Source organism: Panthera pardus, unplaced genomic scaffold (assembly GCF_024362965.1).
Source record: "Panthera pardus isolate Hobbes unplaced genomic scaffold, ASM2436296v1 HiC_scaffold_8, whole genome shotgun sequence".
Lineage (NCBI taxonomy): Eukaryota > Metazoa > Chordata > Mammalia > Carnivora > Felidae > Panthera > Panthera pardus.
In genome coordinates this window covers 24736663-24749542 of record NW_026527013.1, presented here as the reverse complement: position 1 = coordinate 24749542, position 12880 = coordinate 24736663, and the positions used below count along the sequence as shown (strand labels likewise).

General features: G+C 43.8%; 1 protein-coding gene across 16 annotated transcripts in view; it reads left to right on the top strand.

Annotated features, from left to right (window-relative positions):
* Window positions 1-466: 466 nt before the first annotated feature.
* The window catches only part of ERC2 (ELKS/RAB6-interacting/CAST family member 2), a 926312-nt gene continuing 913898 nt past the window's right edge, over window positions 467-12880 (top strand). For 12 of the 16 annotated variants that reach the window (XR_008420534.1, XR_008420536.1, XR_008420537.1 and 9 more), the window contains exon 1: window positions 467-806. The gene's annotated coding sequence lies outside the window, so the exon portion shown is untranslated. Of the gene's footprint in view, window positions 807-1969; window positions 2051-12880 lie in introns of those variants that run through there. The other 4 variants (XM_053898029.1, XM_053898036.1, XM_019470033.2 and 1 more) reach the window with 4 other exon arrangements.

The following is a 12880-nucleotide window of genomic DNA, read 5'->3' as shown; positions in this document are numbered from 1 at the left end:
TGATGATGATGATGGTGATGATTTTTTTTTTTCCTTGCTCCCTTTTTCATCTTCCATTCGCTGTTCTCCTTAGGAGAACAAGAAAGTAAAAAATCTTATGAAGTCCTTCACCCTCCTAAAGAAGATTAAGTTAATAGGGTGCCAGGGCATGGGAACCTCAACCTCCCCTCCCCCCTAAAGCTTAACTTAAAAGACAGTATGCATCTCCTCTACCAAGTGCCATCCCTGCCCCTGTCGCCAAAGCCACTTGACTAGTCCCAGGAGTGCCTGGCTGCTTTTGGAGGGGGATACCCGGTAAGGGGCGTCGGGGAGAGGAGAATGAGGGCCACGTGCGTCAAGACGGCCTCCCGGGAGGAGGCGCTTCGAAGACCCCAGCCACCCAGGGCCAGGCGCTCTCTGCTGCCCCCCGCGGAGGCGCCCGCGTCCCAGCCCCGGCCCCCCCAGCGGCTCCTCGGGAATGCTGGGAATGTGAGTCAGGGCCGCGGCGAGCCGGCGAGCGCGCGGAGCGGCCGGGCGGGGGGCCCGGCGGAGCGCAGCCCTGGCAGCACCGCGCGAGCGCGCGTCTCGGGACTGCGGCGGGTGCCGCCCCCTCGGCCGTCAGCCCCGCCCGGCCCCGCGCCCGGCCCCGGCTCTCGGAGCGGTGCCCTCCCTCCCCGCCCCGCTCCTCCTCCACCTCCTCCTCCCGCTCCTGCTCGCTCGGGCTCCGGCTCCGGCGCCGGCTCCAGCTCCTCCCGGCCGCCCGGGGCCAGGGCGACGTGAGGTTGTAAAAATCCATGTGGGACGGCCCCGGGGCGAGCATCGGAAAGGTGAGACGTCGACGCCGGGGCCGGGGCCGCTGGGCACCCGGCTCCCTCGGGGCGCCCATGCCGGGCATCCCTCGTGCCGGGTCCCCCTCATTAGTGGGGAGCTGCAATGCGTTATCACGGGGAACCGAGGGGTGAACCATCCGCCTCCCCCGGGGCTTTCTGGGGCGGGGGAAAGGATGGGGCGGCCTAAGGGCGGATTTGCCTTGATGTAGAAACCCCCGGATTGGAACAAGTGCACGGCTTGCACTGGCGCGCGGGCGCCGCTCGCTCGCCCCGGCGGCCCGGGCCACCTCCTGCAGTCCCTCTCCGGCAGCCACCCTCACTGCCATCGCCTTTCTTTTCTCCAGCTCCCCTCTTTCGCCTGGCTTTCCCCCCCCCCCCCCCCACCTTGCCTCGAGGGGTGGGGTGTACGCAGGGGCAAGGGTCTGGGGGAACCCCAAGCAGAACAAAGTGGAGAAAGGTGGAGCCCCAGCCCAGGGGGGTGGGGTGCCCGACTGCCTTGGTGGGCTCCGAGGGGAGCGTGTTAAAAAAAAAAAAAAAAAAAACCCGTGTCAGGGAAAATGAAGCCGGCTTTATTGGGGAGGGGTAGAGGGTGGTGGGGTATGAAAACGAATACGCTGTGAAATTAAACTGAACGGCATTCCTTTCCTCCCCTCCCCATCTCCGAATTATACAAGACAAGGGGTACTTAGAAGGTTGTGCCTTATTTTTTTCTTTCTTCTTCTTCTTCTTCTTCTTTTTTTTTTTTTTTTTAATTTCGTCCGAGCGTTTGAAAGATCGTCTTAGGACAGTGAAGATTAAGGACTGCTTTGGTGCGGGTTAATAAAACAGCGCTCATAAACTCTCGGATCGACCCGGGCTTATTTATTTTGTACTTAAGGGTCTCTGTTCTCCTTTCCAGAGAGGGAGGGTCTGCTCTGTTATGAGCAGATCGATTTTAGGCGGCTACCTGCCTTTGCTGGATGAAAGGCAATTTACTCCCAGAGTGGTGAATTGTCAGGTCCCTCTGTGATTGACAGTCACACCTGCCACTTATGTGGGCAGAACGGGGACCGGTAAAACCTCAAGAGCCAATCAACGCTCGGGAGAGGAGGGCAGCTCCCACTTGTCATGGTTAGTTTCCTGGTTGGCTTTTTAAATCAGTGGTTTTACTTAACCATTGGTTTCCACCAGGTATGAGGCTCCCCAGCTGTGAGAGGCAGACAAGCGGGAGGAAAACTCTTCGAAAATGGGCTCAGAAGCAAGTATACTTGACTTGTGTTTGTTTCTTCTCTGCCCCTTCCTCCCCTCACTAGTTGTGGTAGTTGGGGATGCTCAGGCCATTGGCTTCAAAAAGATGAAATGGATCTGTGTAAAAAATAATGCAGTGGTGTTGGGGGGGGGGAGTATTGGGGGGTTAGAATTGCCCACCTATTTCTCTAGAATTGCAGACTTCTTTATAAGTGACACCATTTACTGTTGAGCTATCTGGAAAAAGGGTGTGGCACTTTGTCTCCTATGGTCACTCTTGTCCTTGTAAAGTCACATAGTTTTTCGGTATATAGTACTTGGTTCTTGGCTCTATTAATGGATTTATAAGATATTTTTGAAGCATGCCTTGTTAGGATGACCACGGATTGAAGGGATTCTGTTAGTTTTTGACAGTGTAACTCAACTTCTGGAAGTGAGGGCTTGCCTTCTTCACTTACAGTTTGGCTGTCAGTTTGGAGGTGGCAGTGGGGTCAAGCCAGATCATTTCTGGAGGGTAGAAGAGTTTGCTTTTAAGGTGAGTTTGCTCCTAAGGTGAGCCATCTTGTCTGTCTGCCTCTGTGCTTTAATAAAAGCCTTGCACAGTTTGGGAGGGTGATGTGTGGATGGTGATGGAAGCATGGTTTCACCAGCAAGATGTTCATGGGTGGAGGGAGTGTGGTCTCAATTCTCTATTAGTGAAAGCCTTATTTTTTTCAGTGCCCTTTTCCTGAATTCACTAGAAAAGTTACTGATCAGAGAGCTGTTACCTTATAGAAGCTGTATCTGGATGTGACTATAAAGGTGTGCATTCAGTGTTTTGTGAACAGATGGTGAGTCAGAGTATACTGATTAGGGTGGTTATCATGTAGGAGCCAGGTTTGTGAGGGTAGTATTATTACTATTATTGCTATTGCATATGCTAGCACTTTGTGGAGTATTTTACATACATTATCTTTTTAAAAACTTTCAGAGATCCTATGAGGTAGGTGTTATTATTACCCCCAAATTATAGATCAGGAAGCTAAAAGGAGTTTTGTATCGTGTCACAGTTTAGTGGAAGAGTGATCTCTTGAGTACAGGTTTCTCTGACCCAGAGCCTGTGACCTTGGCTATGGCCTTGAATTCGAATTTGGGTTGTGCTGTCTATGTGTCCGTTCTGAAGTATGGACTCTCCCAGCATACATAGGGCCTGTTCTGTTAAGAGTCCATTGCGATGTTAATGACCTTTGCACTGTCCTATGTGTCTTGCCACTCTGAAGGCTGTCACTTCTTACCAATAGGCAAATTTAGTAACTTCGTGTATTATATATTTCTGGTAGGTCAACTTTAGCTGAGTGGAAATTGGTTCCAAATGTAATGATGATTATTTAAAAGAAGATAAAACAAAACAAAACCCACACTCTTCTATTTTTATTGATACCTTAAACTTCCAGTTGGAGTTTTGAATAGGTATTGGTTGAATACATGCTCTTATTCAGTTGGCTTTTTTTCCCCCATTTGCTAAGGGATTGGAATTTTATTTTCTCTTTCACTTACAAAGAGACTCTTTTTCATTAGTGAGTAAATATAATTGTATTTAAAATTATTCTATTAAAATAGTATGGCCTCCTTATTTTATTTTGTTGGAAAGGCCACAAGACTTAAGCCTTATCAGCGTCTTCCCATTGGTGAAACTCAATGGTCATGGTTTGCCAAAACAGATACCCTCAAATATGAGTTTAAATGAATGGAATCCATAAATTCACCTCAACAGACAGTCTTTGACTTTGGTGATATTGACTTTGTATAATCTACATTTTTGTTTGTTTTATTACAGACACCCTTAAACACCTTTTATCAGATAAGAAGTTAACATTTTGGCTGTTATATGGGAGACCTACTTGCCAGTCAACAGTTTAGTTTCAGCAATGTTTATATTGTTGCTTGATACTTTGTTGTGACTTTCTTTTAGAAAAATAAACAAATGGAAAATGAAAAAGCACTGATATTAATGGGAATGTAGGTCTCATAAATCTAACACAGTTGATCCAAAGACAGACATCATTGGATGTACCAAAGACAGATATGCTTCACACTGTTCTTTCTTATGTGAAGAAAAGGAACAAAGTGAATCAACATGTAAGAAATGCTAAAATACATCAATTGATAGAAGTTATATTAGGCAACTTTTGCTCTGTGTCAAAACTTTTTGACTTACAGCAACAGGTATTAATTCTCACACTCCTGAATTTTTAAGTTGACTGTGATTTGGTTGATCTAGGCTGGGCTCTTGGGATGGCTGTCCTGTGGGCTACATGTTGGGTTGTGGTCTGCTCCCCATGTGTTCTTGGGCCCAAGCAGAAGGGATCGCAGCTACTTACGGCATGCCCCTCTTGTGGCAGGTACCTGGATTTGATAGCCAAGTCAAACTGCACAAGCAAATGTCATTTTCACTAATGACCTTTTTAGACATAGCATGTCACATGGTGAAGATCAACATCCATGGGTAAAAGTAGATTCTGCCCTTAGAGGAGGGAATATTTGATGAACTGTAATCTGAACTCCCACAGCTTATAAAAAGTAATGTGTGTTAGAGAATTTTATAATGTTTTTCTTCTTATTCTTAGGGAATACAATCTGCATCCTCTCTGTCCCACAACTAGCTTTATGACATATAAACCTAACATTTAACTTTTACATTATAGGAATATACCATGTTTGATTCTAGAGGATTGACTATAAATGTGAGTATGAAATGTACATGAATTACTTAAATTATCAAGGCACTGTTTATTAGAGCCTACTGTGTTCCAAGAGACGAGGCTCAATGGAATAATGAACATAGGAGTTTTTGTCTGATGTGGGTTCTGCCACCATAGAACTTATTATTAGGGGTAGGTGTCAGGAAAGACTTCTTGGATGAAATGGCATTTTCCTGGACCTTGAAGCAGAGATAGTGTTGGAAATACATATAGAGCATATAGATAAGTATATAGTAGAAATGTAAGGAGAACATCTAGATATAATGAGTTATTCCATTTGATCAGAGGGTAAGATAGGTGAGTAATAATAACAACAGTAATTATAATGGTAGTAATTACAGCTCAACCTTTATTGAGCTGTTAACTACTGTGCTTAGCACTTTACCTAAAATGTATAATTTAATACTATGATGGACATTACTGATTGCCTATCCAATATTCATTCTCTCCTTTCTAACTAAAAGAACCTCAATTTTGTTTGAGATGGAAATATGCCCATCTCACTCTCCAAGACTCTTTTACAGCCTAGAGTGGCCATGAGACTCAGGTCTTACAATGATGTAAGTGGATGTTGTTGGATGAGGGCTTTCCTAAAAGCTTAGTGAGGAGGACACATGTGGCTAGTATACCGCAACAGCTTTGGCCCCTTTCTGCTTCTTGCTCCTGGGAACATAGGTGCAGTGCCTGAAAGGGCAGCAGCCAACTACCGCAACAAAGATATTAAAAATGGCAGAACCATTTTTAATGGTTCCATGGTTCCATTTTAATGACAGTTCCGTAAAAATGGAACCTGGAAGGATCTTGATCTCAATGATGTCATTGAGCCATAGTACCAGCCTAGACTGACTTCTCCCATACTTCTTATTGCATAAAACAAATTACCTCCTTACTTGCAAGCCGCTATTTGTTGCTTGTAGTCAAACACAATCCTCACTGTTACACACTCTCAAGAGGCTCTCAAAGTAGATGCCATCATACTGTTTTAAGGGTGAGAACACTGACACTCAGATTAAGGAACTTGCAGATCTAGGATTTATTACTATGTTATTTTGACTTCCAGGCCCATCATCTTGCCTTTGGCCCGGCAGGATCAGTACTACAACAGAGATAATGTAGGTTGGAATAAAATTGAGGTAACTGCATTCCAGGTTGAAAAGTTTGAGTTTATTTCATGGGCTAGATAGTATAAGATGATTTGAAAAAGAAAGATTGGGGGTTAGAAGACCATTGAGGCCTAAGTATGTGGCACCCAGTGCTTTAGTGTGAATGAAAGGTGGAGGAAAACTGGGCATGAAGCAAAGCTGGGCACATGAGAAAAGAATGAAATTGAGTGAATACACATCCTAGCTGGCTGTTAACCTGTAGTCTTCTGAGAACAAAATGAAAGTGTCCTGAAGGTTAGTATTAACTTCTACTAATGGCTTCACATTTGCCAGGAAATAAGGAATGAGTAATGTAGAGCATTGCTAATGGGATGTGAATCATTATTTAGTGCAGTAGGGTGGGGACTACTTACCGTCCATACCATTTATTGTGTGACATGATTTTGGTCTGGGTCTGGCTCTATTGTGCCAGTTAAAGAGAGCAAAGATGAAGGGTAAGGCCAGAGGGTGGTGCAGCTGTACAACAAATCTATCAATGGACTTATTTCTACATCTGGTAAACATTCTGGAGCTTTCCTGGGGGTGGGGTGGGGTCACTTTAACTTCCTGGGCCTCCTTCCCCCCTCCCCCCCCCCCTACTTTTTTAATCTGTAAAACAAAGGATTTGGTTTACATTAGTGGTTTTTCTAATGTTTTTCAGCTGTAGAAACTTTTTTTGTGTTTCCTAAATAAAAGCTTATCTGGACCCTCAGTATAGTTATAGAAAAAAATCAGAGTTGCTCTCAAAATTCAGAGTCCAGGTTTGTGTTGTTTGAGATATCTTCATGTTTAGGCCACTGCTCTAAAAAACATCCTCTGAGGTCTAGGATTTGAGAACCTTAGAGCTGTCTAGTTGTTTTATTGGAGCATTCTCTTTAACAAATCCTTTTGTTATTCCACAGCTTGTTGGTCTTAGTATCACCTTTGGTAGAGATTGTTTATGTTCACCCTAGCTACTTTTCTCTCCTTCCAGGTGTATGTTGGAAGTGACTAGTGTCACTTCTATGCTAGAATATTTACTTTCCAGTGTGAGACCGAACAGTGCTTGCTTTCTGCTGTGATAGTTATGGAAGCATGTGTTGAGATGGAGTCTTCATCTGCCTGAGTCCCTTAGTCACTAAATGAGCAACTGGCATTGGACATATAATGAGACCAAGAAATAAACCTTTGTTGTTTTAAGCCATTGAGGTTTTGTGATTGTTTGTTGATGTGGCACTCTTTTTAAAGCATAACCTTTCTGATAGATTATCTTTTAGTACGTGTGCCAAACTTCAAGTATTTTTTTTTTAAATATATGAAATTTATTGTCAGATTCGCTTCCATGCAACACCCAGTGCTCATCCCAAAAGATGCCCTCTTCAATACCCATCATCCACCCTCCCCTCCCTCCCACCCCCCATCAGCCCTCAGTTTGTTCTCAGTTTTTAAGAGTCTCTTATGCTTTGGCTCTCTCCCACTCTAACCTCTCTCTCTTTTTTTTTTTTTTCCTTCCCCTCCCCCATGGGTTCCTGTTAAGTTTCTCAGGATCCACATAAGAGTGAAAACATATGGTATCTGTCTTTCTCTGTATGGTTTATTTCACTTAGCATCACACTCTCCAGTTCCATCCACGTTGCTACAAAGGGCCATATTTCATTCTTTCTCATTGCCGTGTAGTACTCCATTGTGTATATAAACCACAATTTCTTTATCCATTCATCAATTGATGGACATTTAGGCTCTTTCCCTAATTTGGCTATTGTTGAGAGTGCTGCTATCAAGTATTTTCTTTTATACGAGATTTTATTTTAATGTAATCTCTACACATAATGTAGGGCTCGAACCTGGACCCTAAGATCAGGAGTCACATGCTCCACCGACTGAGCCAGCCAGGCACCCCATCATTTAACTGTACTTTTTAAGTGTCTTATGGATCAACCTGAAACCTGGCCAACTTGTCCTTACTTTATGGTTAGGAAAGCAGTGGGCAGACATCTGCGTCAGCTGCCTACGCAAGTCTCCATACTAATAGATTTCTTGAATTGGAATACTTACGTTTAGTAACATTCTCTTTTATGTAAAAAGAAGTCTGAAGATATATTGTGTAGTGCACCTTACTTTTATTTAAAAAAGGCTTTAACTTAATGCCTTGTTATTTTTTTTATTTTTTAACTTTTTTTAGAGTGAGAGAGAGAAAGCTAGAGAGTGAACAAGGGAGAGGGGCAGAGGGAGAAAGAAAAAGAATCTTAAGCAGGCTTCATGCTCAGTGCAGAGCCTGACATGGGGCTCGATCCCAGGACCCTGGGATCATTACCTGAGCTGAAATCAAGAGTTGGAGGCTCAGCTGACTGAGCTGCCCAGGTGCCCCCTTCCCTGTTGCTTTTTTAGGTAATAGAACCTCAGTGGCTTGGGAAAGAATAATGATTATAAGTTACCATAATAATGGCTACTATTGATTGAATAATCATTCATTGATTTGTGAAATACTCATTGAGCACCTACTATGTGATAGGTACTGGGGGGTATAGAGGTAAACCAGAGATAGTTCTTCATTTGGAGCTCACACTCTAGTTGGGAGTTGTAGCTAAGTTAGCTCTGTTCTGTGAAGGATACCATTCACTGAACATTTATTATGTGCTAGGTGCTTTATATTCCTCATTTCAAACTACCTATAATGGTAGGTATATTATTCCCATTTTGTAGATGAGGAAACTGAGGCTCAAAGAATTTGCTAAGCTCTATGAAGGGAAGAGCTTTTGCTTTTTGCTGTATCCCCAGTGCCTAAAAGAGTCTTTAACACATAGTAGATGCTCAAATAAATATCTGTTGATTGAATAAATGAACAGAAGGATTTGCTCAAAGTTAATGCTGTGGCAGATCTAGAAACTGAACCTGCATCTGCCTGACCCTCAAGGTTCCTAAAGTATCGCTTGCCATCGTGGTAGTAGTCTATGGCCCCTTGATTACAGCAGAAACAACCCTGAACCCAGTGTCAGTGCAAAGGCACCAGGAAGAGCCAGGCTGGCTTTCTTTCACTGCTCTGGCTGAGTCCTCTTTGTGATTTGCTATTCACTGTGCCTCAGCTGGGGAAGGTCAAGGCTACAACCACACTGACTTAATTGCTCATATAAATGGTCACCCCTCTCTTGGGCCAGTTCAGCTTCTGCCATTGTCAGATTGCCTTAGTCCTTGGCTGGTCTGTTTCCCAGCGTTGTGCCTCAGGTTGTGCTTTTAACTTTTGGGCATTCCTTTTCCACTTCCATGTTTCAGATTTATTGCTTTGAAGTTCCAGGAAATCTCTAGTTGCTGGCACCTAGTGGGCACTCAACAAAATTAAAAAGAGAATGAAGAGAAGTGAAAGAAAGGCAGCCAGCACTTTCAGGAAGGAACTAAGTGATTACTTTTTCTTGGAAGTTAATAGTGAGATTGTGGCCCCAGTGGATGAAAAGTGTGGGTTGGGTCGGAGGGCATCTCTGGGGTACACCTGTGGATGAAAGGCCAGTGACAGTGATCATAGATGCCTTATACAAGCAGCTGTACTTTGCCATGGTTTGTTCTTTAGATTCTACATTTTGCTCACTTGATTCTCTTATATGTGTGCAGTGTTTGCACGTGTGCATGTGTGTGCATGCCAGGTCTGTTAGTGTTCCTGTTCCATTTTTTTTCCTTCCCTGCCTTGCAGCTTTCCACCCCTAAAGGTAGTTGTCATTACATGATTTCAGAATATGAATGAATTGCAGGCAGCAAAGTGCATTCCCTGTAAATGTATTAAGAGCAAACTATTAATTCAAGGCAACTTCTTAGTGGCTTAGAAGACAAGAGCTTGAATGGGAATTGAGCAATGTGACTGTTCTGTAGGAATACTCTCAGATCCTTATACAGACTGTCAGAGGCTTTTCACTAAAGCAGCGTGGCTAATTATAATAAGAAAGGGCAGGGTTTTATATGAAAAACTAAACCTAGTTATGCATTGTAGTTACTAGGTCTTCTGTAGCAAGTTTCTCTAAAACAAGGTGGGTGTGGTCGAGGTGGGAAGTTCATCCTCTGTGGGTCCAAGGGGACTGAAGTGGGTATAGGGTTTTGGAGTTGCCCTGTTGGTGAACTCTGTTCTGAAGGTGGAGGTTTGAGCTGCTCTGCAAGATGTGTGGTTGGATTGGTGCGATGTTCCCTGGTTATTTTCTTGGTGAACCGGTGGCTGCCAAACTCCTACCAGGATGGCTTTCTTATGCCTAGTTGAAGGCAGTTTAACCATGCTGCCTTCCTTTCAGCCAGCTCCAAGTTAACTGTCATCACCTGGAGGAGCAAGATTGTGGTTCAAAGGGCAGGATCCTGGGAGCAATGTTGTTGACTCTTTCACATTTGGCTCTCAGAGGAGGGCTTTTGATGTATCTTCTTTCTTTCCTGTGTGTGTGTGTGTGTGTGTGTGTGTGTGTGTGTGTGTGTGTGTTCTTTCTGGGTAAAGTTCCCTCCTACCCCTTCTTTGTTTTGCATTTTGGCCCTTTAACCATCTTGTTCCTGGAAGTTCCCCATGGCAGGGTGGGGGTGGGGTTCAGGAAGCAGGAGGTTTGGTTGTGAATGTGTTTGGCATTCTTAGGAGCGTGTTGAAAATAGATCTTGTTTGAGCTGGGTGGATACAAAGGCAACTGAGTTTCAGTGGCTGCTGTTCATTAGGCTTGTAAGCATGGAACGGTTAGCAGGGGTACACAAGGGAAATTCTTTACCTTTTCTGTTAAGTCCAAGACAAAACTGTCTTTTTGTACACAGGCTTCAAATACTCTGACAGGCCACCTTGAATTCAGTAACATGAATACTTGCTTAGAATAACTTCAGAGCAGATCCTTTTGGATATATAGATGTGAGTACTGACCTGTGGGTCAAACGACCTGAGTTCCATTTTTGGCTTTGCCACTACTTTTCTCCTTATTTGGGGATCTCTCGGTATGTGTCAAAATCATCTGGTCTCTTTCCAGATCTAAAATGATATTTTTTTACAATAGTTTTTTTCATGCAAAGAATTAAGTAATTGGCATTTTTTAAATGTTTTTTTTTTTTAAAGTTTATTTATTTTTGAGACAGAGAGACAGAGCATGAACGGGGGAGGGTCAGAGAGAGAGGGAGACACAGAATCGGAAGCAGGCTCCAGGCTCTGAGCTGTCAGCACAGAGCCCGACGCGGGGCTCGAACTCACGGACCGCGAGATCATGACCTGAGCCGAAGTCAGCCGCTTAACCGACTGAGCCACCCAGGCGCCCCTAAATGTTTATTTTTGAGACGGGGGGGGGGGGGAGGGAGGGGCATAGAGAGAAGGGGACGGAGGATCCGAAGTGGGCTCCACGCTAAGGGCAAAGTGCCCGATGTAGGGCTTGAACCCACAACCCGTGAGATCATGACCTGAGCCAGAGTTGGACGCTCAACCAACTGAGCCACCCTGGTGCCCCAGTAATTGTCATTTTATTAGCTATTTTATCCTGGAAAACAAGAATGGCTAGTGTGCTTTCATGATGGACTTTATTAACAAAGAGTTAAGTGCTTATATTATATATTCAACAAATGTGCGTGTGCTTGCTTCTTGCCAGCCCTCTCCTGGGCACAGGGAATGCAACTGTAAACAGAGCAAGTGATATTTAGGGGCTTTGGGATTGTAGCCTTTAGTGAGGCACTAGACAAATAAGCAGGCTATTGTAATGGGAACTATTATGGGGGAGCACCCAGGGTGTCACGGAGGGCTTAGGAGATTCATGGATGAAGGCTGAAGAGGGCTTCTTGAAGAAGGTGACACCTAGGGTGAGGTGGAGCACTAAGTGGAGTTAGCTGGGGTGCCCTTCGTTTTGATGGTAGAAGGAACAGTCTAGGTCCAAAGATGAGCAAGAGAATAGGAGATTTGGGATTTGGGGAGGTGAAAGTAGACCTGTGGAGCTGGAGATTAGCTTAGCTGGGGATGCCAGATGATGAAAGAGGCCAGACAGAGTGAAGGCATGAAGACCCTGTGATCCATTAAGGAGATGAGGTTCGAACTTAACCATCAAGGGGTTTCATCTCTGATACAACCAAAGTTGCTGGATTCTCTTTATTCTTTCATTCTACTTTCATGGCAATAACTACCTGCTTTCGGTGTTTGTGGGAGTATAGGGTTTGAAATTGGCATGAGCAAGTAGTAGAACGACCTGGAAAGCAATAGAAAGATTGTGAATATGGTCTTGGGAATCCTAGCACTGCCCATTATGATTCCATTGACCAAACACAATTTATGCAGTTTTAATACCTTTAAAAGACCACTTTCCAGGTGAAGATGCTCCTGTTCTATAATGGGACTCCACACTATTTGTTGGCTTTGAGAATCTCTCCAAATGTCATCAGGGACCAAACTCTTTTCAGTGAGTTTTGAGTAGAGCACAGAGAGTATGGCTCTTGTTTTAAAATCTTTGAACATGTTTACAGTTGGCATTAAACTGACTTGGTTAGACTAAAAGGAAATTCATAGTATACAGCTTCTGAAAGTGGTGTGAGAAAGTTCACGAATGGAAATGGTGTACTCCCTGAAATGTACAAAACTGAGAGTTATGTGCTGGAACCACATTCAATGCCCTATGCATATCAGTTACCTATGACTTTACTTTTGTATGACTTACACCACTTTGTACTTTCGATGGTAACATTGCTAAAGTCCCTTTCATACATTAATCTTGACTTCTGTGCTTCAACTTATGAACCAATGTTTTGAGCTATTATAATCATGATCTTAACTCTCAAGAAGTAGTTTTATTTCAGCAGCACTTACCATATTTGTATAGCAGAGTTTGTGTGATTATTTGAATATTTCTGGAATCTTGTCATTATTTTATAAAAAGTAAGTGGAAATGGAAAAATATAGGCAGTAATGTAGGGAGAAGTATGAGCCTCATAAACTTAATGTAATTGAGGCAAAGATGGAAACCATTAGACATGCCCAGTATGGATGGTGTTTACCTTCGGTCAGATGCTT